Genomic DNA, 27,108 nt, shown 5'->3' with positions numbered 1-27,108 from the left:
GATGCCTCCTCTAGTGCTTGGATGTTCAGTGCCATTAACCGCTTTCCCTGTACCTACCTGATTCCTTGGATACCATGATTATGTCGTTGTCTAGGGGGTTCATATACCTTCTGTGAATCTTTGATCATACACTTAGATCTTTCCTAGGATCTGGGTAATCAGACATGATTGATCTCAATTCTGTCCGGGACCAGGGACAGCGCATTGCACTGTCCTTGACGGGAATGATTCCCTGATCGTCAGTCTTCCCATTGGGGACTGTGATCACCCTGACAGGACTAAATTCAATTACATCACCTTGTTTTGGTCTTACAATATGGGGTACATTTGTTTGTGCGTGATATAAAACATTGTACGTACCTGTGGACACGACCTCACCTGACCCTCCGTTAGGGGGTTTGATTATTGCCTTTACCGATTTGGTCGTGTCCACCTGGATGTCTTGTAGGATGGCTTCTGGAAGAGGTGCCGACATTGTTCTGGGCTCACTTTCTTGTTTTTTATTCCTGAGGGAAGTTTGACATGGGGTGCAACTTGCATAGGTTAATAGTTGTACATTTAACAGTATTACAATTATCATTGTTACATTTATTACACTTATTCTTATCATCTATACTACAGTTGCTAAGAGCGTTTTTTTTTTATTCACCCCTGTGCTTTTCTCCGCAACCATAATCCTCTCCATTGCCATGTCTCTCCTCTCAAGATAAGAGTCAGATAAGTCAATTAAATCTCTTTGCAATTCACCTTCCTGTTGCCACAACTGCAAATGATCATAATGCTTGATTCGTCTCTTTGCTGATTTAATGAGACCTATCCTTCTCCTTAAATTCGTTAACACTTCTAGGCTGAAGCTACCTACTCTTGGGAATTTCTCCCCGTCATGTCTAGTCATTCTCTCCCATTCATCACATAAACTTTCTGTGTGACTTCCGTATTTCTCACACATTACATACCTTGCCGACCCAATTGGTCGGTTCACTGAATCAACCCGAACCGAGGTTGATCGCCCCCTACCTGAACAAGTGGCCCCCTTAGTTCGAAAGTGTTGCTTTATTCAGCCAACCCTTACGCAAACCAAAATGTTCAAAATAGGCTGACGGTGGCGGTTTACCGAGTACCCCACTCACTCGCCCACGCCGACCAATACGACCTGATCACACCGATATGGTGCTGGCGTACTCGACCTAGGGCCCCTGCGACCTGAACCTCTATTTACTGGAACCTGTGAGGGTGATCCGAAGAACACTTACTCTTTCCAGTAACTATTGGTTGCTGGATAGTTCCTGAGTGAGCAGCGAACTTCCCTTAAAATAAAAATTTTTTACACAAATCACGTTAGAATGTACAAATAGCGTTTATGACCTTCGTACACAAATAGTACCGGTCAGGTTTACTAATGTACACAATTACGTGCGGTACAGTCGTTCAGCACATAAGCAACTAATCTTATGTACGGGGCGACCAGTGGAATCGAAAATTGCGGCTGCGAATTCCTTCAGCAAGAGCTTATATGGCCTATATGGGTGTTGCACCAACCCTTTCTTGGTGTTGTGCCTGTGGACTGTATAGCGGACTTCCTTGTCTGCTGTACCTGAACCTGCTGGTCTGTTATGACCTCCTGGTCTGTTACAGTATGACCTCCTGGTCTGCTACACTCTAATGCTCAAATTGTATATTTAACCAGGGATGCCTCCCTAGCCACCATGTACGTCACTTACACGCATGTACCTCATGAGTACTCGACTTTTCTTGTGGTTCAACCTTAAAAATTGTAAAAACAAACACTCACTCACCGCATATACACTTTTGTTTCTATTTCTATTTCTGCGCAGAAATTTTTCTTTAGACCAGATGTGTTACCAATTAGGAGAAGGATCTGTTAATTTAAATTTGGAATGTTAAACTAGATTTGTGCGATTTATCGCCTGGCGTTATTTACCGCGTGGCGCTACTTATCGCGTTGAGAGGAGAGGAGAAAAACTTGTGTTTTGAGTTACGTGGGCGTACCCGGATGCTCCGTTGCGTAATTTACGCTGCGTGCGTCGGCCTTTGGTTTGCGTGCACAAATCTCAATCCTTGTTAGAGACACGTGTACGCAAAATAAAGATCCACCGTAACACAATTTATATGTTTATCAATGTAGATGATCCTTGATCATCTACCGCACACCACACTGACTTCGCCTTATCTCCCAGGCAAAAACTGTGTGTTTGTCTATACTTTAACTATGTTACCTTTACTCTTAAACTATAAAATAGCGGCAAATCTCTTTCAGCACGTTTATCAATGCAAATGGCAAACAGGAAGGTGAGATATGTGAAAGTACACAGATGAAAATGCAATTCTAAATTTAATCTAATAACATACATTGATGTAAGCACAGACATATAGACATTTAGACCTTATTCAGTGCTTCTAATTTGCATATGAATTGCTTTTTAACTACAGTAACTCTGTAAAAGGCGATTTATTTCAACACTGCTAGGGAACCTAACCAGTCACACAGGTTCATCTGCATTTCAATGGCCATCCTGCACCAAGCAGAGTAGGGTGGTAAGGAAACCAAAAAAAAAACAACAACTTTGTTTTATCTGTGTATCGTTCTTAAATCAAATATTTAATTTATTATTAACTGTTATTAAACTGTATCTGAACTACTTATGATTGACTATGATATGGACTAAACAAATGCATTGAAAAAAACTCATTAAATGATGATTTCTTTTTGACAGTGGATGGCTGATTATTTCTTGAAAATCAGCCATTTTAGGGGAAAAAAAAATTATTATTTTTTGACCTTCCCAAAATGGCCGCTGCTCCTCCCCCTTCCACCTCCATGAGGGTCACACAAAATGGTGGACAGACCATGCGGCCTCTCCTGCCATAAAGAAAATCACCATGCTAGCTCCCAAAGAAACTTTTAAATGTACTTTTAAACCTACTTAAACAGATAAACCATCCAATCTGCGTGTGTTGTTCTTACCTCCGGTTCCCGGATTCCTTCAGCACCCTTTACTAAGCGAAGCAGACGCTTAACTGGTCAGCACTGCAGTATCCCCGACCTCCAAACGGTTTAACGAGGGATGCTACTTTCTACCTTCTCCGCCCTTTGCTGACCTGATAATGTCTGCTGAAGTTACCTAGTGCAGATATGTGAATCCCGGACGAGCACCCAATTGACAATGTCTATAATATTTGTCCTATTAAAAACACGTTAAAGGTTAAAGAACACAGTACGCAATTGGCGTAAAAAGTACCGCAAGGGTACTCCCTTAACTATACCTTAAGGAATGTACTTATACTGTAAACCTCTGTGTAGTGGGAGAGTGTAGATGCAACACAGTATAACCTTATTACCTTTAAAGCTGTTCGAGCGTCACTGACGCTCTGTGATTACTTAATACTATAAGAAATACACAGATACCGTGCTCAGGGTCCAACGCCTAAATATATATTATGAATGATATACTTGCAAAAGAATTTAACACAATACAAGTCATACACTACAATATAACATAGACTACCTAACCAGATAACTACACGGGAAATACAATACAATACAATTACGTTTAAGGGAAAATAAGAGGGGAAGAGGAGAAGAGAGAGAGAGAAAGAAATGGCTCACAATAACAAGAAGACAAATATGATTGCAGAGAAAGCTTACACATGTGAGGAACAATCGCTGCGCAGTCAGTCAATGCTGAGAGTCTTTGTTTAGAAAGTACTTGAGCTTACCCATGCTGCCTGTCCCTATATACACAACACCCAGCAACACAATTGTCCCTACAATGCCGCATGGGGCAGAAGCTAGACTCCATTTTGGGAAAACTCCACTTGATTCCAAAGACTACACCACATGGCTGAAAAGGGGAGGGGAAAATACCCGGCAGCAGCCATTTTAGATTTGCAGGTCCAAACACATGGCACTCTCTACTACACCACAATCACATAGCAGAAAACACAAGACTCCATTTTATTCCAAAATGTCCAAGCCTCAAAACAATGCATATGTTCTGATTTTACAATTCCAAACAATCTAAATCACCTTTCACAATTTCAATCCAACTTCCTAGAACCATCTTATTAAATCTCCATAGGCAAACAAATACCACAAATGCTATGCTACAGGTTGTCTAATGTTCCACTTCATCACAGACTTCACAGAGTATTCAGCACAAACAAGTTACAATCACACAGCTGCGCAAGCCTCACCATCCCCAAGCCATTTGTTTCTCCAAACCAACCACTCTATGCTTACCCATCATTCCACAACTACCCCACCACAAAACACACATTTAAAACTACTCTATGCCAATCAGCCATGAGATATTGAGATTATGGTACTTAGCCTTTGATGCCTGGCGATGATCCAGCCATGCTTCTGAGACCTCTGTTCTGAGTGCAGCCACATCACATCTGCTCTCTGAGGCAACCAACAACACTGACCCCAACCCCCCCCCCAGACAGGAACTATTCTCCTGTGTCTGTTCCTAGGGGAGGGGTCTCTCTCTCTCCTTTGTATATGCTAATCAGGTTCAGCCCTGAAAATCTTAGTAAAAGGTTGGCTTGATCATCCATTGTTCTCAACAAAGTGATCTCAGCTTTTATACATATAATCATATCTATCCGCTGCAATGTCCCACAACTTCACAACCAGCATCAAACTAACCCACACATCATTCTGCTTGCTTCAATACCAAACATGATGGGCACATCTGGTTCTGTTCAAATGATACGTATTCATGACATCAATTCATCAGCCAATTCTAAATCTCCATGATGTCTGGTGCTTGACATTATTATAACCATGTACTGTATGAAACAAGCGCCGAATCCATCTCCGTAGCATGTCCGAGCAAATGCGTGTGTTTCCATATATTGCTGTGCTCGCTGCGCATATTTGCAAGTATAGCGACTTAAATGTGTGTGTGGTTTGTATGTTCTCTCTATGTAATATTTTTGACTTTGACAGTCTGACCAGCAGCACCGCAGGCTCCTCCACAATGTATTGAGAATCACAGGGATTGAAACTGGGATATTCAGTTTTGTAGATATAGAGATCACAGGAAATGTGGGGTAGGAGTGGATGATGATAGAATCCACAGGTAGCAACAGACCGGGTGCACAGGGGTGCCACAGATATAATGATAAGGTATATGATTGCTATTTCTAAGTTTAAAAAATAAGTACAGCATACCTATCAATAAAATACTGCAATATCTATGTCATATTAAGGTGTGTACGTTTTTAAGCATCTACAGTGAAGGAAGTTGCATATACTGTGTAATTGCTGCATTTCCAGAGTTTGTACATGTTAGCAACAGTAGTGAATTTTTAATGGCTTCTAAATCCTTGAGTGTGGGAGAATAATGTACAGTATCTACCCTGACATACATAATTGATGGAAGTTAATAAGGTTATAGAGTAGTCAAGTTGTGGGCGTCAGGGCTGTAATGAGGGGTGTGCCAAGGCCAATTGGGAGGCACTGTTGCTGACCCAGGGGCCCCTATCGAAGGCTTGTTGCTGACTTTTAAAAGCCTCACACAGAAGGGAAAACTATGTGTGAGATGTGGGGCATCATCATGACTCTGCCTCCTCTGTTAAAAGTGACAAAGCACATCATCAAATCCCAGGCCACCCACTTCACTTAGGAAATGTATGGCATGCAGTAGACTGGCCCACTATTTGCTCCTGTACTTGCCCCTTCTTCTGTGATACTGTGATGAGAACGAGTGAGAGTGGCAGGGTCTGACAGTGGGGAGAAAGGCTGCGCTATTGTACTGGATGAGGGGTGGGGAGGTAGGAAAATTGTGAGTTACTTGAAAGTAGTTGTTGGTTATTAGTTTATTATATATAATGCGCCCAAGCTCCCTGCAACTTCCCCTCACAACTCTCACTGGCAGTTTGCCAAAACAGCCCTCTACAACCTTCCCTCACATCTCTCACTGGCTGCCTGCCAAAACACCTCCACTCACAGCTCTCACCAGAAGCCTGACAGGACATATCCCAATGCCGCCTTCCCTCACAGCTCTCAGTAGCTGCCTGACTGGACACAGCCTCCTTGCCCCCTCTACTTACTGCTCTCCCTGGCTCCCTGCCAGGTCATAGCCCCTTGCCACATCCCCTCACAGCTGTCACTGGCTAGCTGTACAGGGCCTCTATCTCATCTGCTTACAGATCCCATTGGCTGATTGGCTGCCAGTAATGCCTCACTTGCTGCCTATGAGGACATTGGCTCATTGGCTGCCAGTAATGCCTCACTTGCTGCCTTTGAGGACATTGGCTCATTGGCTGCCAGTAATTCCTCACTTGCTGCCTATGAGGACATAGCCTCCCCCCCCCCCCAGTTTGCTACTCTTTAAAAGGGTACCATATTGGTAACTGTATGGCTGTAACTTTTGTCCAATATCCAATATTATAGTCCAACTGTGTGTCCCAATGAGCACTTCTCTCATCCCCGGAGAGAGCCAGGGCTGAAAACCCTTCTTGGCGCACCTGCCAATGTGTGCAGCTGTCAGAATATGAGTAACCAAGTTGCAGAAGGGGGGTGTTGTAATAAACTACACTTCAAATTATTTGCATTCATGTTAACCTTCCCCTCGCCACACACACCAGTGATAATATATAACATTAAACAGACACAAATATTAATCCCCATACACCAATCCCCACAAGACTTTGACTAACAACAACCAGTCCCCACATTGTATTGCCACTCTCCTATACAGTGCCAGTTCTCACATAGCCTTAACCCTCACTTATACCTGAAATAATTTTAGGACTTTGGTGGGGACCTGCATTGCACTACTGGGGTCACTGTTAATAATTTGAGATGCAACAAACCCGTGGGCATTACCCAGCGCCCACGATTATACACCAGTCTTGGTTGGGGGTGTTTGTGTGCTTGTAAATAACTTAGTCTGTGTACAGGTTAGTTTGGTGATTGACACTGGATGTGTGAGTTTATAATTTTATTTTTTAATCAATCAAGAGCTATGCCTATAAATACAGTGAGAATTCAGTAAACAATAATGAATGCGGACATTTGCACAATGGTGGTCATTCCACTCGTTGCCGATTTTCACTATGCTGCGATTTGCTGCTAAATGCGCAAGCGCATGGTACGCAGCGCGCATGCGCTAAGTTATTTAACTAAAAACTTAGCAGTTTTGCTGGTGTTCGTATGACGCTTTTCAGTCGCACTGCTGATCGGTAAATGATTGACAGGAAAGAGGCATTTCTGGGAGGTAACTGAGCGTTTTCCGGGTGTGTGCTAAAAAATGCAGGCGTGTCAGGGAAAAATGCGGGAGTGTCTGGAGAAACGGGGGAGTGGCTGGCCGAACGCAGGGCGTGTTTGTGACGTCAAACCAGGAACTAAACGGACTGAGCTGATCGCAATCTGTGAGTAGGTCTGGAGCTACTCAGAAACTGCAAAGAATTATTTAGTAGCAATTCTGCTAATCTTTCGTTCGCTATTCTGCTAAGCTAAGATACACTCCCAGAGGGCGGCGGCCTAGCGTGTGCAATGCTGCTAAAAGCAGCTAGCGAGCAAACAACTTGGAATGACCACCCATGACATATATATTAACATATACCAGTGATTGCTAACCTTGACACTCCAGCTGTTGTTGAACTACACATCCCAGCATGCGCTGCATCAGTTTTAGCATGGCCAAATAACAAATCTGTAGCAGGGCATGTGTAGTTCAACAACAGCTGGAGTGTCAAGGTTAGCCATCACTGACATATACCATACCAAGTGATGCTGATGTAAAAAATACTTATGCTGGTGCAAGATACATATACTTTAAAGTACTTATTGATTATTGCATGCAAATTCTGTTGATGAAAACAGTTTAAATGTTTTTCTGCTGCTTATAGGTAATTTTGCAGCTTTCTTGTTGCAAATCTTTGATAATGTAGTTCAAATAATAATGTTCTGGGAAAAAAAACATTACTTATAACTGTTTATGCCTAATGTTTGATTGGTGCTTTAAAATACAGGTATTCTCGCTGGAAGTCCCACACCTCTGGCAACTCGCGCTTTATTACATTTATCCCCAAATCTCTTCTCGCTTCTAGCTGCCCTTTCCTCAGCCTACTGCCACTCCTCTGTCCTCCCATTACTTGTCACTTTTTTTGCACCCCAGGGATATTGTGGGGTCTCTATTCTCCTGCAGCAATGCAGCTCCTTAGACTAAACAAAATGATTCATCATAACTATGGGGTATCACCATATATATGTGTGTATACAGCAGTGGTTCTCAAACTGTGTGCCGTGGCACCCTGGGGTGCCCCAGGACACTTGAAGAGGTGCCTTGGATTGGTGGTCCAGGACAAATTAAAATGATTTATGGTCAAAGTAATAGGCAAAACCAGTGCCGGTGGCTGCCAATCATAAAATATGTGGACAAACAGAAGCAAATCTTGTCCCTCCCCACACAATAAAACCTAAGGATGACATATAAACACAAGTTGCTTACTTTATTATATCTTTCCACATTTCTCAATAAGTAACTTTTGGCGTAGGGGTGCCGTGAAAACAATTCTGATGCTGTAGGGCGCAGTGATTCAAAAAAGTTTGAGAATCTCTGGTATACAGTATATGTGCCTGAATATATGTGTCAGCGTAACTACTGTATATATGTGTGTCTGTTTAACTCTGTATAAAAGTGTCTGTAACCATAGACTGAACTCCTGGACACAGATTGGGTGGAAACAAGGGCAGGAAGTCCTGTTTTGGGCAGCTGTTTTTATTTTAAATTGTTATATTTACTTTCAGGCATTGGTCCAACTTATCCTTGCGCAGTAAGGCAGTTTCAGTGTCATTTGTACACAATGGGGTGCCAGCGGGGCCACCCTTATGCTTCTTCACAATTGCAGCACCACATGAGAAATACTAGCACACTGTTGTACAGCACTGCAAATTAGGGATGAGCGGGTTCGGTTCCTCGGAATCCGAACCCGCCCGAACTTCATGTTTTTTTACACGGGGCCGAGCGACTCGGATCTTCCCGCCTTGCTCGGTTAACCCGAGCGCGCCCGAACGTCATCATCCCGCTGTCGGATTCTCGCAAGGCTCGGATTCTATCGCGAGACTCGGATTCTATATAAGGAGCCGCGCGTCGCCGCCATTTTCACACGTGCATTGAGATTCATAGGGAGAGGACGTGGCTGGCGTCCTCTCCGTTTATAGAGAAGAGAGTGAGACAGTAGAGAGAGACACAGTAGTAATTTTGGGGAGCATTAGGAGGAGTACTAGTTACTTGCTGAAGTGATAGATAGTGTGACTGTATATTATCTGACTTGTGGGGGAGACACTGACAGTGGGGAGCAGTTAGAGTCTGAGAGCAGGACTCAGGAGTACATATAACGTACAGTGCACACTTTTGCTGCCAGAGTGCCACACTGCCATTGTGACCACACTGACCACCAGTATAATATATATTGTGATTGTCTGCTTAGGAGTACTACTTACAAGTTGCTGATAGTGTGACCAGTGACCTGACCACCAGTCACCACCAGTTTAATATATATATATATATATATATATATATAATTGTATATAATATATATATAATATTGTATACCACCTACCCGTGGTTTTTCTTTTTTCTTTCTTCTTTATACATACTGCTATAGTAGCTTACTGTAGCAGTCTGCGGTGCTGCTGAGCTGACTGTGTCCAGCAGGTCCGTCATCAGTCATTACATAATAAATATATATACCTGTCCGGCTGCAGTACTAGTGATATTATATATATATATATTGATTTCATCTCATTATCATCCAGTCTATATTAGCAGCAGACACAGTACGGTAGTCCACGGCTGTAGCTACCTCTGTGTCGGCAGTCGCTCGTCCATCCATAATTGTATACCACCTACCCGTGGTTTTTTTTTTTTCTTTCTTCTTTATACATACTACTATAGTAGCTTACTGTAGCAGTCTGCGGTGCTGCTGAGCTGACAGTGTCCAGCAGGTCCGTCATCAGTCATTACATAATAAATATATATACCTGTCCGGCTGCAGTACTAGTGATATTATATATATATATATATATTGATTTCATCTCCTTATCATCCAGTCTATATTAGCAGCAGACACAGTACGGTAGTCCACGGCTGTAGCTACCTCTGTGTCGGCAGTCGCTCGTCCATCCATAATTGTATACCACCTACCCGTGGTTTTTTTTTTTTCTTTCTTCTTTATACATACTACTATAGTAGCTTACTGTAGCAGTCTGCAGTGCTGCTGAGCTGACAGTGTCCAGCAGGTCCATCATCAGTCATTACATAATAAATATATATACCTGTCCGGCTGCAGTACTAGTGATATTATATATATATATATTGATTTCATCTCATTATCATCCAGTCTATATTAGCAGCAGACACAGTACGGTAGTCCACGGCTGTAGCTACCTCTGTGTCGGCAGTCGCTCGTCCATCCATAATTGTATACCACCTACCCGTGTTTTTTTTTTCTTTCTTCTTTATACATACTACTATAGTAGCTTACTGTAGCAGTCTGCGGTGCTGCTGAGCTGACAGTGTCCAGCAGGTCCGTCATCAGTCATTACATAATAAATATATCTACCTGTCCGGCTGCAGTACTAGTGTGATATAATATATATTGATTTCATCTCATTATCATCCAGTCTATATTAGCAGCAGACACAGTACGGTAGTCCATGGCTGTAGCTACCTCTGTGTCGGCAGTCGCTCGTCCATCCATAATTGTATACCACCTACCCGTGTTTTTTTTTTTTCTTTCTTCTTTATACATACTACTATAGTAGCTTACTGTAGCAGTCTGCGGTGCTGCTGAGCTGACAGTGTCCAGCAGGTCCGTCATCAGTCATTACATAATAAATATATATACCTGTCCGGCTGCAGTACTAGTGATATTATATATATATATATATATTGATTTCATCTCATTATCATCCAGTCTATATTAGCAGCAGACACAGTACGGTAGTCCACGGCTGTAGCTACCTCTGTGTCGGCAGTCGCTCGTCCATCCATAAGTATACTAGTATCCATCCATCTCCATTGTTTACCTGAGGTGCCTTTTAGTTGTGCCTATTAAAATATGGAGAACAAAAATGTTGAGGTTCCAAAATTAGGGAAAGATCAAGATCCACTTCCACCTCGTGCTGAAGCTGCTGCCACTAGTCATGGCCGAGACGATGAAATGCCAGCAACGTCGTCTGCCAAGGCCGATGCCCAATGTCATAGTACAGAGCATGTAAAATCCAAAACACCAAATATCAGTAAAAAAAGGACTCCAAAATCTAAAATAAAATTGTCGGAGGAGAATCGTAAACTTGCCAATATGCCATTTACCACACGGAGTGGCAAGGAACGGCTGAGGCCCTGGCCTATGTTCATGGCTAGTGGTTCAGCTTCACATGAGGATGGAAGCACTCAGCCTCTCGCTAGAAAACTGAAAAGACTCAAGCTGGCAAAAGCACCGCAAAGAACTGTGCGTTCTTCGAAATCCCAAATCCACAAGGAGAGTCCAATTGTGTCGGTTGCGATGCCTGACTTTCCCAACACTGGACGTGAAGAGCATGCGCCTTCCACCATTTGCACGCCCCCTGCAAGTGCTGGAAGGAGCACCCGCAGTCCAGTTCCTGATAGTCAGATTGAAGATGTCAGTGTTGAAGTACACCAGGATGAGGAGGATATGGGTGTTGCTGGCGCTGGGGAGGAAATTGACAAGGAGGATTCTGATGGTGAGGTGGTTTGTTTAAGTCAGGCACCCGTGGAGACACCTGTTGTCCGTGGGAGGAATAGGGCCGTTGACATGCCTGGTGAAAATACCAAAAAAATCAGCTCTTCGGTGTGGAAGTATTTCACCAGAAATGCGGACAACATTTGTCAAGCCGTGTGTTGCCTTTGTCAAGCTGTAATAAGTAGGGGTAAGGACGTTAACCACCTCGGAACATCCTCCCTTATACGTCACCTGCAGCGCATTCATAATAAGTCAGTGACAAGTTCAAAAACTTTGGGCGACAGCGGAAGCAGTCCACTGACCAGTAAATCCCTTCCTCTTGTAACCAAGCTCACGCAAACCACCCCACCAACTCCCTCAGTGTCAATTTCCTCCTTCCCCAGGAATGCCAATAGTCCTGCATGCCATGTCACTGGCAATTCTGACGAGTCCTCTCCTGCCTGGGATTCCTCCGATGCATCCTTGCGTGTAACGCCTACTGCTGCTGGCGCTGCTGTTGTTGCTGCTGGGAGTCGATGGTCATCCCAGAGGGGAAGTCGTAAGCCCACTTTTACTACTTCCACCAAGCAATTGACTGTCCAACAGTCCTTTGCGAGGAAGATGAAATATCACAGCAGTCATCCTGTTGCAAAGCGGATAACTGAGGCCTTGACAACTATGTTGGTGTTAGACGTGCGTCCGGTATCCGCCGTTAGTTCACAGGGAACTAGACAATTTCTTGAGGCAGTGTGCCCCCGTTACCAAATACCATCTAGGTTCCACTTCTCTAGGCAGGCGATACCGAGAATGTACACGGACGTCAGAAAAAGACTCACCAGTGTCCTAAAAAATGCAGTTGTACCCAATGTCCACTTAACCACGGACATGTGGACAAGTGGAGCAGGGCAGGGTCAGGACTATATGACTGTGACAGCCCACTGGGTAGATGTATGGACTCCCGCCGCAAGAACAGCAGCGGCGGCACCAGTAGCAGCATCTCGCAAACGCCAACTCTTTCCTAGGCAGGCTACGCTTTGTATCACCGGTTTCCAGAATACGCACACAGCTGAAAACCTCTTACGGCAACTGAGGAAGATCATCGCGGAATGGCTTACCCCAATTGGACTCTCCTGTGGATTTGTGGCATCGGACAACGCCAGCAATATTGTGTGTGCATTAAATATGGGCAAATTCCAGCACGTCCCATGTTTTGCACATACCTTGAATTTGGTGGTGCAGAATTTTTAAAAAAACGACAGGGGCGTGCAAGAGATGCTGTCGGTGGCCAGAAGAATTGCGGGACACTTTCGGCGTACAGGCACCACGTACAGAAGACTGGAGCACCACCAAAAACGCCTGAACCTGCCCTGCCATCATCTGAAGCAAGAAGTGGTAACGAGGTGGAATTCAACCCTCTATATGCTTCAGAGGTTGGAGGAGCAGCAAAAGGCCATTCAAGCCTATACAATTGAGCACGATATAGGAGGCGGAATGTACCTGTCTCAAGCGCAATGGAGAATGATTTCAACGTTGTGCAAGGTTCTGCAACCTTTTGAACTTGCCACACGTGAAGTCAGTTCAGACACTGCCAGCCTGAGTCAGGTCATTCCCCTCATCAGGCTTTTGCAGAAGAAGCTGGAGGCATTGAAGGAGGAGCTAAAAGGGAGCGATTCCGCTAGGCATGTGGGACTTGTGGATGGAGCCCTTAATTCGCTTAACAAGGATTCACGGGTGGTCAATCTGTTGAAATCAGAGCACTACATTTTGGCCACCGTGCTCGATCCTAGATTTAAAACCTGCCTTGGATCTCTCTTTCCGGCAGACACAAGTCTGCTGGGGTTCAAAGACCTGCTGGTGAGAAAATTGTCAAGTCAAGCGGAACGCGACCTGTCAACATCTCCTCCTTCACATTCTCCCGCAACTGGGGGTGCGAGGAAAAGGCTCAGAATTCCGAGCCCACCCGCTGGCGGTGATGCAGGGCAGTCTGGAGCGACTGCTGATGCTGACATCTGGTCCGGACTGAAGGACCTGACAACGATTACGGACATGTCGTCTACTGTCACTGCATATGATTCTCTCACCATTGAAAGAATGGTGGAGGATTATATGAGTGACCGCATCCAAGTAGGCACGTCAGACAGTCCGTACTTATACTGGCAGGAAAAAGAGGCAATTTGGAGGCCCTTGCACAAACTGGCTTTATTCTACCTAAGTTGCCCTCCCACAAGTGTGTACTACGAAAGAGTGTTTAGTGCCGCCGCTCACCTTGTCAGCAATCTGCGTACGAGGTTACTTCCAGAAAATGTGGAGAAGATGATGTTCATTAAAATGAATTATAATCAATTCCTCCGTGGAGACATTGACCAGCAGCAATTGCCTCCACAAAGTACACAGGGAGCTGAGATGGTGGATTCCAGTGGGGACGAATTGATAATCTGTGAGGAGCGGGATGTACACGGTGATATATCGGAGGATGATGATGAGGTGGACATCTTGCCTCTGTAGAGCCAGTTTGTGCAAGGAGAGATTAATTGCTTCTTTTTCGGTGGGGGTCCAAACCAACCCGTCATTTCAGTCACAGTCGTGTGGCAGACCCTGTCACTGAAATGATGGGTTGGTTAAAGTGTGCATGTCCTGTTTATACAACATAAGGGTGGGTGAGAGGGCCCAACGACAATTCCATCTTGCACCTCTTTTTTCTTTCATTTTTATTTGCGTCATGTGCTGTTTGGGGAGTGTTTTTGGGATGGGCCATCCTGCGTGACACTGCAGTGCCACTCCTAGATGGGCCAGGTTTTTGTGTCGGCCACTAGGGTCGCTTAGCTTACTCACACAGCTACCTCATTGCGCCTCTTTTTTTCTTCTTTGCGTCATGTGCTGTTTGGGGAGTGTTTTTTGGAAGGGCCATCCTGCGTGACACTGCAGTGCCACTCCTAGATGGGCCAGGTGTTTGTGTCGGCCACTAGGGTCGCTTAGCTTACTCACACAGCTACCTCATTGCGCCTCTTTTTTTCTTCTTTGCGTCATGTGCTGTTTGGGGAGTGTTTTTTGGAAGGGCCATCCTGCGTGACACTGCAGTGCCACTCCTAGATGGGCCAGGTGTTTGTGTCGGCCACTAGGGTCGCTTATCTTACTCACACAGCTACCTCATTGCGCCTCTCTTTTTCTTCTTTGCGTCATGTGCTGTTTGGGGAGTGTTTTTTGGAAGGGCCATCCTGCGTGACACTGCAGTGCCACTCCTAGATGGGCCAGGTGTTTGTGTCGGCCACTAGGGTCGCTTAGCTTACTCACACAGCTACCTCATTGCGCCTCTTTTTTTCTTCTTTGCGTCATGTGCTGTTTGGGGAGTGTTTTTTGGAAGGGCCATCCTGCGTGACACTGCAGTGCCACTCCTAGATGGGCCAGGTGTTTGTGTCGGCCACTAGGGTCACTTAGCTTACTCACACAGCTACCTCATTGCGCCTCTTTTTTTCTTCTTTGCGTCATGTGCTGTTTGGGGAGTGTTTTTTGGAAGGGCCATCCTGCGTGACACTGCAGTGCCACTCCTAGATGGGCCAGGTGTTTGTGTCGGCCACTAGGGTCGCTTATCTTACTCACACAGCTACCTCATTGCGCCTCTTTTTTTCTTCTTTGCGTCATGTGCTGTTTGGGGAGTGTTTTTTGGAAGGGCCATCCTGCGTGACACTGCAGTGCCACTCCTAGATGGGCCAGGTGTTTGTGTCGGCCACTAGGGTCGCTTAGCTTACTCACACAGCTACCTCATTGCGCCTCTTTTTTTCTTCTTTGCGTCATGTGCTGTTTGGGGAGTGTTTTTTGGAAGGGCCATCCTGCGTGACACTGCAGTGCCACTCCTAGATGGGCCAGGTGTTTGTGTCGGCCACTAGGGTCGCTTATCTTACTCACACAGCTACCTCATTGCGCCTCTTTTTTTCTTCTTTGCGTCATGTGCTGTTTGTGGAGTGTTTTTTGGAAGGGCCATCCTGCGTGACACTGCAGTGCCACTCCTAGATGGGCCAGGTGTTTGTGTCGGCCACTAGGGTCGCTTATCTTACTCACACAGCTACCTCATTGCGCCTCTTTTTTTCTTCTTTGCGTCATGTGCTGTTTGGGGAGTGTTTTTTGGAAGGGCCATCCTGCGTGACACTGCAGTGACACTCCTAGATGGGCCAGGTGTTTGTGTCGGCCACTAGGGTCGCTTAGCTTACTCACACAGCTACCTCATTGCGCCTCTTTTTTTCTTCTTTGCGTCATGTGCTGTTTGGGGAGTGTTTTTTGGAAGGGCCATCCTGCGTGACACTGCAGTGCCACTCCTAGATGGGCCAGGTGTTTGTGTCGGCCACTAGGGTCGCTTAGCTTACTCACACAGCTACCTCATTGCGCCTCTTTTTTTCTTCTTTGCGTCATGTGCTGTTTGGGGAGTGTTTTTTGGAAGGGCCATCCTGCGTGACACTGCAGTGCCACTCCTAGATGGGCCAGGTGTTTGCGTCGGCCACTAGGGTCGCTTATCTTACTCACACAGCTACCTCATTGCGCCTCTTTTTTTCTTCTTTGCGTCATGTGCTGTTTGGGGAGTGTTTTTTGGAAGGGCCATCCTGCGTGACACTGCAGTGACACTCCTAGATGGGCCAGGTGTTTGTGTCGGCCACTAGGGTCGCTTAGCTTACTCACACAGCTACCTCATTGCGCCTCTTTTTTTCTTCTTTGCGTCATGTGCTGTTTGGGGAGTGTTTTTTGGAAGGGCCATCCTGCGTGACACTGCAGTGCCACTCCTAGATGGGCCAGGTGTTTGTGTCGGCCACTAGGGTCGCTTATCTTACTCACACAGCTACCTCATTGCGCCTCTTTTTTTCTTCTTTGCGTCATGTGCTGTTTGGGGAGTGTTTTTTGGAAGGGCCATCCTGCGTGACACTGCAGTGCCACTCCTAGATGGGCCAGGTGTTTGTGTCGGCCACTAGGGTCGCTTAGCTTACTCACACAGCTACCTCATTGCGCCTCTTTTTTTCTTCTTTGCGTCATGTGCTGTTTGGGGAGTGTTTTTTGGAAGGGCCATCCTGCGTGACACTGCAGTGCCACTCCTAGATGGGCCAGGTGTTTGTGTCGGCCACTAGGGTCGCTTATCTTACTCACACAGCTACCTCATTGCGCCTCTTTTTTTCTTCTTTGCGTCATGTGCTGTTTGTGGAGTGTTTTTTGGAAGGGCCATCCTGCGTGACACTGCAGTGCCACTCCTAGATGGGCCAGGTGTTTGTGTCGGCCACTAGGGTCGCTTATCTTACTCACACAGCTACCTCATTGCGCCTCTTTTTTTCTTCTTTGCGTCATGTGCTGTTTGGGGAGTGTTTTTTGGAAGGGCCATCCTGCGTGACACTGCAGTGACACTCCTAGATGGGCCAGGTGTTTGTGTCGGCCACTAGGGTCGCTTAGCTTACTCACACAGCTACCTCATTGCGCCTCTTTTTTTCTTCTTTGCGTCATGTGCTGTTTGGGGAGTGTTTTTTGGAAGGGCCATCCTGCGTGACACTGCAGTGCCACTCCTAGATGGGCCAGGTGTTTGTGTCGGCCACTAGGGTCGCTTAGCTTACTCACACAGCTACCTCATTGCGCCTCTTTTTTTCTTCTTTGCGTCATGTGCTGTTTGGGGAGTGTTTTTTGGAAGGGCCATCCTGCGTGACACTGCAGTGCCACTCCTAGATGGGCCAGGTGTTTGTGTCGGCCACTAGGGTCGCTTATCTTACTCACACAGCTACCTCATTGCGCCTCTTTTTTTCTTCTTTGCGTCATGTGCTGTTTGGGGAGTGTTTTTTGGAAGGGCCATCCTGCGTGACACTGCAGTGACACTCCTAGATGGGCCAGGTGTTTGTGTCGGCCACTAGGGTCGCTTAGCTTACTCACACAGCTACCTCATTGCGCCTCTTTTTTTCTTCTTTGCGTCATGTGCTGTTTGGGGAGTGTTTTTTGGAAGGGCCATCCTGCGTGACACTGCAGTGCCACTCCTAGATGGGCCAGGTGTTTGTGTCGGCCACTAGGGTCGCTTAGCTTACTCACACAGCTACCTCATTGCGCCTCTTTTTTTCTTCTTTGCGTCATGTGCTGTTTGGGGAGTGTTTTTTGGAAGGGCCATCCTGCGTGACACTGCAGTGCCACTCCTAGATGGGCCAGGTGTTTGTGTCGGCCACTAGGGTCGCTTAGCTTAGTCATCCAGCGACCTTGGTGCAAATTTTAGGACTAAAAATAATATTGTGAGGTGTGAGGTATTCAGAATAGACTGAAAATGAGTGGAAATTATGGTTTTTGAGGTTAATAATACTTTGGGATCAAAATGACCCCCAAATTCTATGATTTAAGCTGTTTTTTAGGGTTTTTTGAAAAAAACACCCGAATCCAAAACACACCCGAATCCGACAAAAAAAATTCGGTGAGGTTTTGCCAAAACGCGGTCGAACCCAAAACATGGCCGCGGAACCGAACCCAAAACCAAAACACAAAACCCGAAAAATTTCATGTGCACATCCCTACTGCAAATCAGATCCATAATTAGAGATGAGCGCCTGAAATTTTTCGGGTTTTGTGTTTTGGTTTTGGGTTCGGTTCCGCGGCCGTGTTTTGGGTTCGAACGCGTTTTGGCAAAACCTCACCGAATTTTTTTTGTCGGATTCGGGTGTGTTTTGGATTCGGGTGTTTTTTTCAAAAAACACTAAAAAACAGCTTAAATCATAGAATTTGGGGGTCATTTTGATCCCAAAGTATTATTAACCTCAAAAACCATAATTTACACTCATTTTCAGTCTATTCTGAATACCTCACACCTCACAATATTATTTTTAGTCCTAAAATTTGCACCGAGGTCGCTGTGTGAGTAAGATAAGCGACCCTAGTGGCCGACACAAACACCGGGCCCATCTAGGAGTGGCACTGCAGTGTCACGCAGGATGGCCCTTCCAAAAAACCCTCCCCAAACAGCACATGACGCAAAGAAAAAAAGAGGCGCAATGAGGTAGCTGTGTGAGTAAGATTAGCAACCCTAGTGGCCGACACAAACACCGGGCCCATCTAGGAGTGGCACTGCAGTGTCACGCAGGATGGCCCTTCCAAAAAACCCTCCCCAAACAGCACTTGACGCAAAGAAAAAAAGAGGCGCAATGAGGTAGCTGTGTGAGTAAGATTAGCGACCCTAGTGGCCGACACAAACACCGGGCCCATCTAGGAGTGGCACTGCAGTGTCACGCAGGATGGCCCTTCCAAAAAACCCTCCCCAAACAGCACATGACGCAAAGAAAAAAAGAGGCGCAATGAGGTAGCTGTGTGAGTAAGATTAGCGACCCTAGTGGCCGACACAAACACCGGGCCCATCTAGGAGTGGCACTGCAGTGTCACGCAGGATGTCCCTTCCAAAAAACCCTCCCCAAACAGCACATGACGCAAAGAAAAAAAGAGGCTTTTTACTGATATTTGGTGTTTTGGATTTGACATGCTCTGTACTATGACATTGGGCATCGGCCTTGGCAGACGACGTTGCTGGCATTTCATCGTCTCGGCCATGACTAGTGGCAGCAGCTTCAGCACGAGGTGGAAGTGGATCTTGATCTTTCCCTAATTTTGGAACCTCAACATTTTTGTTCTCCATATTTTAATAGGCACAACTAAAAGGCACCTCAGGTAAACAATGGAGATGGATGGATTGGATACTAGTATACAATTATGGACGGGCTGCCGAGTGCCGACACAGAGGTAGCCACAGCCGTGAACTACCGCACTGTACTGTGTCTGCTGCTAATATATAGACTGGTTGATAAAGAGATAGTATACTCGTAACTAGTATGTATGTATAAAGAAAGAAAAAAAAACCACGGTTAGGTGGTATATACAATTATGGACGGGCTGCCGAGTGCCGACACAGAGGTAGCCACAGCCGTGAACTACCGCACTGTACTGTGTCTGCTGCTAATATATAGACTGGTTGATAAAGAGATAGTATACTCGTAACTAGTATGTATGTATAAAGAAAGAAAAAAAAACCACGGTTAGGTGGTATATACAATTATGGACGGGCTGCCGAGTGCCGACACAGAGGTAGCCACAGCCGTGAACTACCGCACTGTACTGTGTCTGCTGCTAATATAGACTGGTTGATAAAGAGATAGTTTACTACTAATATTATATATACTGGTGGTCAGGTCACTGGTCACTAGTCACACTGGCAGTGGCACTCCTGCAGCAAAAGTGTGCACTGTTTAATTTTAATATAATATTATGTACTCCTGGCTCCTGCTATAACCTATAACTGGCACTGCAGTAGTGCTCCCCAGTCTCCCCCACAATTATAAGCTGTGTGAGCTGAGCAGTCAGACAGATATATAATATATATAGATGATGCAGCACACTGGCCTGAGCCTGAGCAGTGCACACAGATATGGTATGTGACTGACTGAGTCACTGTGTGTATCGCTTTTTTCAGGCAGAGAACGGATATATTAAATAAACTGCACTGTGTGTCTGGTGGTCACTCACTATATAATATATTATGTACTCCTGGCTCCTGCTATAACCTATAACTGGCACTGCAGTAGTGCTCCCCAGTCTCCCCCACAATTATAAGCTGTGTGAGCTGAGCAGTCAGACAGATATATATAATATTATTTATATATAGATAATAGATGATGCAGCACACTGGCCTGAGCCTGAGCAGTGCACACAGATATGGTATGTGACTGAGTCACTGTGTGCTGTGTATCGCTTTTTTCAGGCAGAGAACGGATTATAAATAAAACTGGTGGTCACTGGTCACTATCAGCAAAACTCTGCACTGTACTGAGTACTCCTAATGCTCCCCAAAATTAGTAAATCAAGTGTCTCTCTAATCTATTCTAAACGGAGAGGACGCCAGCCACGTCCTCTCCCTATCAATCTCAATGCACGTGTGAAAATGGCGGCGACGCGCGGCTCCTTATATAGAATCCGAGTCTCGCGATAGAATCCGAGCCTCGCGAGAATCCGACAGCGTCATGATGACGTTCGGGCGCGCTCGGGTTAACCGAGCAAGGCGGGAAGATCCGAGTCGCTCGGACCCGTGAAAAAAAACATGAAGTTCTGGCGGGTTCGGATTCAGAGAAACCGAACCCGCTCATCTCTACCATAATACAGCCTCATACCAACCAACTTCTGAAGAACAGGAGCCGGGACCCTTGTGCGACCCAGAAAGGGGGCATGGCCTTGGGCTGCGGGGTTATGGCTTCTATTTAGTTGGCGCAGCCTCACTATTTGGAGACGTTTTTCCATCATTTTAGGGGCGTGCCCAGTGCTCCCCAAGCAGCTGGGCAGCCCCCAGCTCACCTCCCAGCACTAAATACATGCCGTGTGCATGCGCACGTCATCTATTTAGCGATCACTTGCTGCTTTGCAGAGCAGAGGGTCAAAGGTCCACATGACAATGGTTGACACACATGGTAGACACAAAATGTTTCATTTTTTTTCCATTTTTATTAAACTTTTTTATAATTTACCATCCACATAGACTACAATTTGGAATAGTAACCTGCCTGAAACATGGCTATTGAAGCGAGCAATGCGAGGGGACGTGGTACACTTATACCCCTTTTCCACTAGCTGTTTTTACCCGTGTTTTTGCACGGGGGCGCGCATCAACACGGATTTTTAGTAGGTGGAAACGGGTCAACACGGGTTGAGTGACCCGGGAATCCAACCCGGCTATTTACCTGGGTAGAACACGGTAATGACACGGATAGCGGTGCAGTGGAAACGGTCATTACACGTGTTTTCAGACCCGAGTAACGCTCTGAGACGCTGATTGGTGCTTCTGGGGCACTGGAAGATGATGTCATCCCTGGGAGACACGCTGGGCATATGCAGGCATTGAGGCAGCAAACAAAACACTCTGAAGTCGCGCTGGGTACATACAGATCTTTTTATTGCAGCAGCTTCCAAACAAACAGACAATATACAGCAGCAGAAGCTCCAGCACAGCAACATGGCTAGCCATATCTGGTCAGACACAGAGATCAAGGAGCTGCTTAATATTCGGGGAGAGGAAGAAATAAGAAGGCAGGTGACTGGAACAGTTAAGGATGCTATCGTCTACAAGAACATATCCCTTATGCTGGCAGAAAGGGGCATCCAAAAAACCCAGCAACAAGTCGTTAACAAATTGAAGGCACTACGCAGACAATTCACCAAAGTACACGACCATAACCGCAAGAAAAGTGGTGCTGGGCGTATGGAATGGCCATATTATGACCTATGCTATAGTGTCTTCGGCAAAACTGCGATAACAAATCCCATAGCACTATCGTCATCCAGCTCTGCCAGTCGCCAGATGTCAGTCGACGAGGACTGTGACGAAACACAGCACAGCCTTCCCAGCTCACAATGCAGCCCATCATCCCCGCTGCTTATATCGGACAGCAGTTTTGAAGACTCGACCGTCAATGATGATTCCATCAGTGCCACTATTGAGGACGTACCACAGTCTCAGGCGGAGACGTCGCAACCCCCCAAGACCACGACTTTGCGCTCAAATAGTAAGTATTACCATTACAAATACAGTTGCAGCAGTCCCTATATGTAAAGGCATGGTAATGTTGCAGAGTATAGCTAGTGTGCAGGTGGGAGAAGGCCACAAACACGTATATGCTACCACTGCTATTTTTTAATAGAATCATGGTAATGTTGCAGAGTATAGCTAGTGTGCAGGTGGGAGAAGGCCACAAACACGTATATGCTACCACTGCTATTTTTAAATTGTTGCTTACATTCTGTTTCATCTCCTTCACAGTCTACAACGTTCCACAGCGGAAAAAGAAACTGAACAAAACAGAACAAACGGTCAAAGCAATGAAGTCCATTATCTTGGATCACCTGCGTGAGGCAGATAGTGAGCTCAATGCCCAGGAAGATGCACGGCTTGAGAGATTCCTTGCGTCAGAAAAAGAAATGCATCAAACTTTTATGAGTCAGTTAATGACCATGCATGATAGGCAGATGACATTTTTTGAACGCACGTTTGCACGTACCATAGGGAATACCACACAAACACAACAGCAAGACACAGCCTACCCACAGCACCCATATGGTCCATACATCTATGAGCCTCCCTCAAATCCCCCAACACAAATCCCGCAGTCCTCAGAATTTCGGGTATATAGACAACTGCCCTAGAGCAGCGGGTTATAAAACAATGTTTGTGTTTTAAGGTTATGTTTGCACTGTATCCTCAACCCTGATACCTACAAATGCAAACATTATTTTGATTTTACAGAGTGCCCTGTTGGCACTTTAAAGTTTTATAGTGTTACCTCAGAAAATGGGCAGTGGGATCCAGATATTTGGGCTACCTTTTTATATTGTTACCTCAGAAAATGTGCGGCAGTGCGATCCAAATATTGGGGGTGACCCGATATCTGCCAAACCAAACATTAGGGTTTTTTTTATACAGAGTGCCCTGTTTGCACTTTACTCTTTTACCTCAGGGCAGGTGTCTTCACCATGTGGCCCTCTAGCTGTTGTGGAAACACATAGCAACACATGCTGGTACATGTTGTTCCACAACAGCTGGAGGGACACATGTTGAAGACCCCTTGCGTTATGTGGAATTTTACATGTTTGCACTTAAATATTTTATAATGTTACCTCAGAAAATGTGCGGCAGTGCGATCCAAATATTGGGGGTGACCCGATATCTGCCAAACCAAACATTAGTTTTTTTTTTATACAGAGTGCCCTGTTTGAACTTTACTCTTTTACCTCAGGGCAGGTGTCTTCACCATGTGGCCCTCTAGCTGTTGTGGAAACACATAGCAACACATGCTGGTACATGTTGTTCCACAACAGCTGGAGGGACACATGTTGAAGACCCCTTGCGTTATGTGGAATTTTACAGTGACATGTTTGCACTTAAATATTTTATATTGTTACCTCAGAAAATGTGTGCCAACTGTTTAAAAGGAAAAATATAATAACAACTTTTGAACCAAATTTTTATAACTGAAAAAACGAAATAAACAAAAATTGTATGCACACAAAAACTTGTCTGTTTTCTCTACTGCAACATTGTTTGAAGATTAGCTGCAATGGTGGCCCTTATGCACTCGCTGGCAGCGTCATGCCCCCCCACCAAGCCTGGTGCATCATGTACAGTGACCCCCGCCCCATGATCATGTACATTCCACTCGGGGAGAAAGTTTTCCTTTTGTATCTCACATATGTTATGGAGAATGCAGCAGGCCGCTACTATATCTGGCATTATTTTCAAGTCCACATCATTCCTCTTCATGAGGCAGCGCCAGCGTCCTTTTAAACGCCCAAACGCATTCTCCACTGCCATACGGGCCGAACTTAGGGCATGGGTATATGATGTCTGTTCGGGGGATAAGTGAACATGCTGGGTGTAGCCCTTCATTAGCCAGCGCTGTAATGGGTATGCTGCATCACCAATGAGATGGACCGGGATGTCCACACCATGGCCCTCATTCCGAGTTGTTCGCTCGTTCTTTTTCATCGCATCGCAGTGAAAATCCGCTTAGTACGCATGCGCAAAGTTCGCACTGCGACTGCGCCAAGTAACTTTACTATGTAGAAAGTAATTTTACTCACGGCTTTTTCATCGCTCCGGCGAACGTAATGTGATTGACAGGAAATGGGTGTTACTGGGCGGAAACACGGCGTTTCAGGGGCGTGTGGCTGAAAACGCTACCGTTTCCGGAAAAAACGCAGGAGTGGCCGGAGAAACGGTGGGAGTGCCTGGGCGAACGCTGGGTGTGTTTGTGACGTCAACCAGGAACGACAAGCACTGAACTGATCGCACAGGCAGAGTAAGTCTGAAGCTACTCTGAAACTGCTAAGTAGTTAGTAATCGCAATATTGCGAATACATCGGTCGCAATTTTAAGAAGCTAAGATTCACTCCCAGTAGGCGGCGGCTTAGCGTGTGTAACTCTGCTAAATTCGCCTTGCGACCGATCAACTCGGAATGAGGGCCCATGTACGATCACCGATTTCTGTTAATAAAACATTAATATTATTACAGGGGTAAAACTTGACTATTGGTTTATGGGCGAACATTAGTTTAAGTAGTAAATAATCTTACCTCTCGAGGGAAAAGCCATCCACCAAGCTTGTCCTCAGCAATACTGTAAAGATCGGAGTTGGCGAGAACCCTTGCATCATGTGACCGTCCGGGCCACCCTATGAAGACATCTGTGAAACTAAAAATAAAGGTTTATGCATTATCATAAAACAGGCCAAGCCTATTTCAAACACATTAGTGAAACAGTGCTTACCAGTATTTGTGGTCCACTACAGCTTGCAGAACAATGGAATGCCAACCCTTACGATTGTAATAGTCTGCTGGGTTGTCATGGGGGGCGATGATGGGGATGTGGGTCCCATCTATGGCACCAGCACACTGTGGGTAGCCACGCTTCTTAAACCCTTTTATAGTCTCATCTAGCCGCTGTCCTTGTGGCAAGGAAATAAAGCGATGGTACATGGTATCCAGCAATGCCCGCGTGACCTGGTAGACAATCTTGCAGACCGTGCCAATCCCTACTCCAAATAAACTGGAAACTGTGCGATACTCTCCAGGGGTAGCATACCACCAGAGAGCAATCGCTAATCTCCTGGCTGGCTCAATGGGCTTACGGAACCTGGTGGTCTGCATGGTTATTGCGGGGGACAGTAGTTCCAAAACATACTCGAATGTAGCGCGAGACATCCTGAAGTTTGACATCCACTGCTCCTCCTGATATGCTAGAATAGTCTGCATGAATGCTTCCCCATGTCTGCGATCTCTCATCCACATTCTTCGGCTTGGTGTACAGTTCATTGTTATTAAAGAAATAACAACAGTGGATGATGGCCCTCATTCCGAGTTGATCGCTCGCAAGGCGAATTTAGCAGAGTTGCTCACGCTAAGCCTACGCCTACTGGGAGTGTATCTTAGCTTCTTAAAATTGCGACCGATGTATTCGCAATATTGCGATTACAAACTACTTAGCAGTTTCAGAGTAGCTTCAGACTTACTCGGCATCTGCGTTCAGTTCAGTGCTTGTCGTTCCTGGTTTGACGTCATAAACACACCCAGTGTTCGCCCAGACACTCCCCCGTTTCTCCGGCCACTCCTGCGTTTTTTCCGGAAACGGTAGCGTTTTTATCCACACGCCCCGAAAACGCTGTGTTTCCGCCCAGTAACACCCATTTCCTGTCAATCACACTACGTTCGCCAGAGCGAAGAAAAAGCCGTGAGTAAAAATACTATCTTCATTGTAAAATTACTTGGCGCAGTCGCAGTGCGAATATTGCGCATGCGTACTAAGCGGAATTTCACTGCGATGCGAAGAAAATTACCGAGCGATCAACTCGGAATGAGGGCCGATATACGCGCTCTCCTCCTTTTCAAATATTTGCGTCGATAGGTAGCCCTCTCTGCAAAGAATTGAGCTCTCCTTCTCCAGCTCTGCAGTAGGTAGCACAAGGTGAAAAGCTGCATCAAGCTGTCTGTAGCAGAAAGCAGCAGTAAACTGCAAACAGTCTGCGACTCCATGCTAGACACAGCTACTGCACCGGTGTCCATTGCTGCAATGCTGTGAGCAGGCCCCACCCCTCCCTTTTGGTCCTTTTGATGACATCATCTTGATGAGACAGTAAAAAGTCCATTTGTAATGACAACAATAGGCTTTTACAGAGCTTACCCGGGTTAAGTGGAAACAGATCAGACACGGGAATAACCCGAGTCGAAGTGTAGTGGAAACGGGGGAGCCGACACGGGTTGTAGCCGTGTTAAACATCCCGGATCGGACACGGTACGTAGGTGGAAAAGGGGTATAATGGAGCTTGTTTGTGGCAGAAAAGTGACCAAAATATTTGTGTCTACATTTCTTGTGTTGACTTTTTACATGTTGACATTTTGACCCTGCCGACATTTTGACCCTGTTGACCTTTCCTGCTGTCTACCTATTCTGTGTCAACATTTTGACCCTGTCGACCTAATGCATGTCTACCATTAGTGGTAGACTTACTCACTGTAGACCTTTCTAGTGTGGATCTAATAATCCACACCCGTGTGTGAATAGGGTGCTGGAGTGGGAGTGTATGTGGGGAACTAGACACACACACACACACACACACACACACACACACACACACACACACACACACACACACACACACGTATTCTACCCCTGCAGAATACTACTTGGTAGAAACACCTTTTGCTGCAATAACAGCTTTAAGTCTGTTGGGGTTAGCTTCTGCCAGGTTTGCACACTGTTTGGGTGTGATTTTTATTTTTTTACCTTTCTTCCCTGTATATTTGCTCTGGGATTTTCAGGATCACTGGATGACGCTTGTGGTCTGGAATTTTCAAAAAGTGCCA

The 27,108-nt window shown here is 45.7% G+C and overlaps 1 protein-coding gene across 1 annotated transcript in view; it reads left to right on the top strand.

Moving 5' to 3' along the window:
• The window catches only part of OPRK1 (opioid receptor kappa 1), a 153,209-nt gene that overhangs the window by 73,748 nt on the left and 52,353 nt on the right, over positions 1-27,108 (top strand). The window lies entirely within an intron of this gene.

Source organism: Pseudophryne corroboree, chromosome 5, assembly GCF_028390025.1.
Source record: "Pseudophryne corroboree isolate aPseCor3 chromosome 5, aPseCor3.hap2, whole genome shotgun sequence".
Lineage (NCBI taxonomy): Eukaryota > Metazoa > Chordata > Amphibia > Anura > Myobatrachidae > Pseudophryne > Pseudophryne corroboree.
Note: the sequence above shows the minus strand (reverse complement) of the source record. Positions and strands in the feature narration are given on the sequence as shown.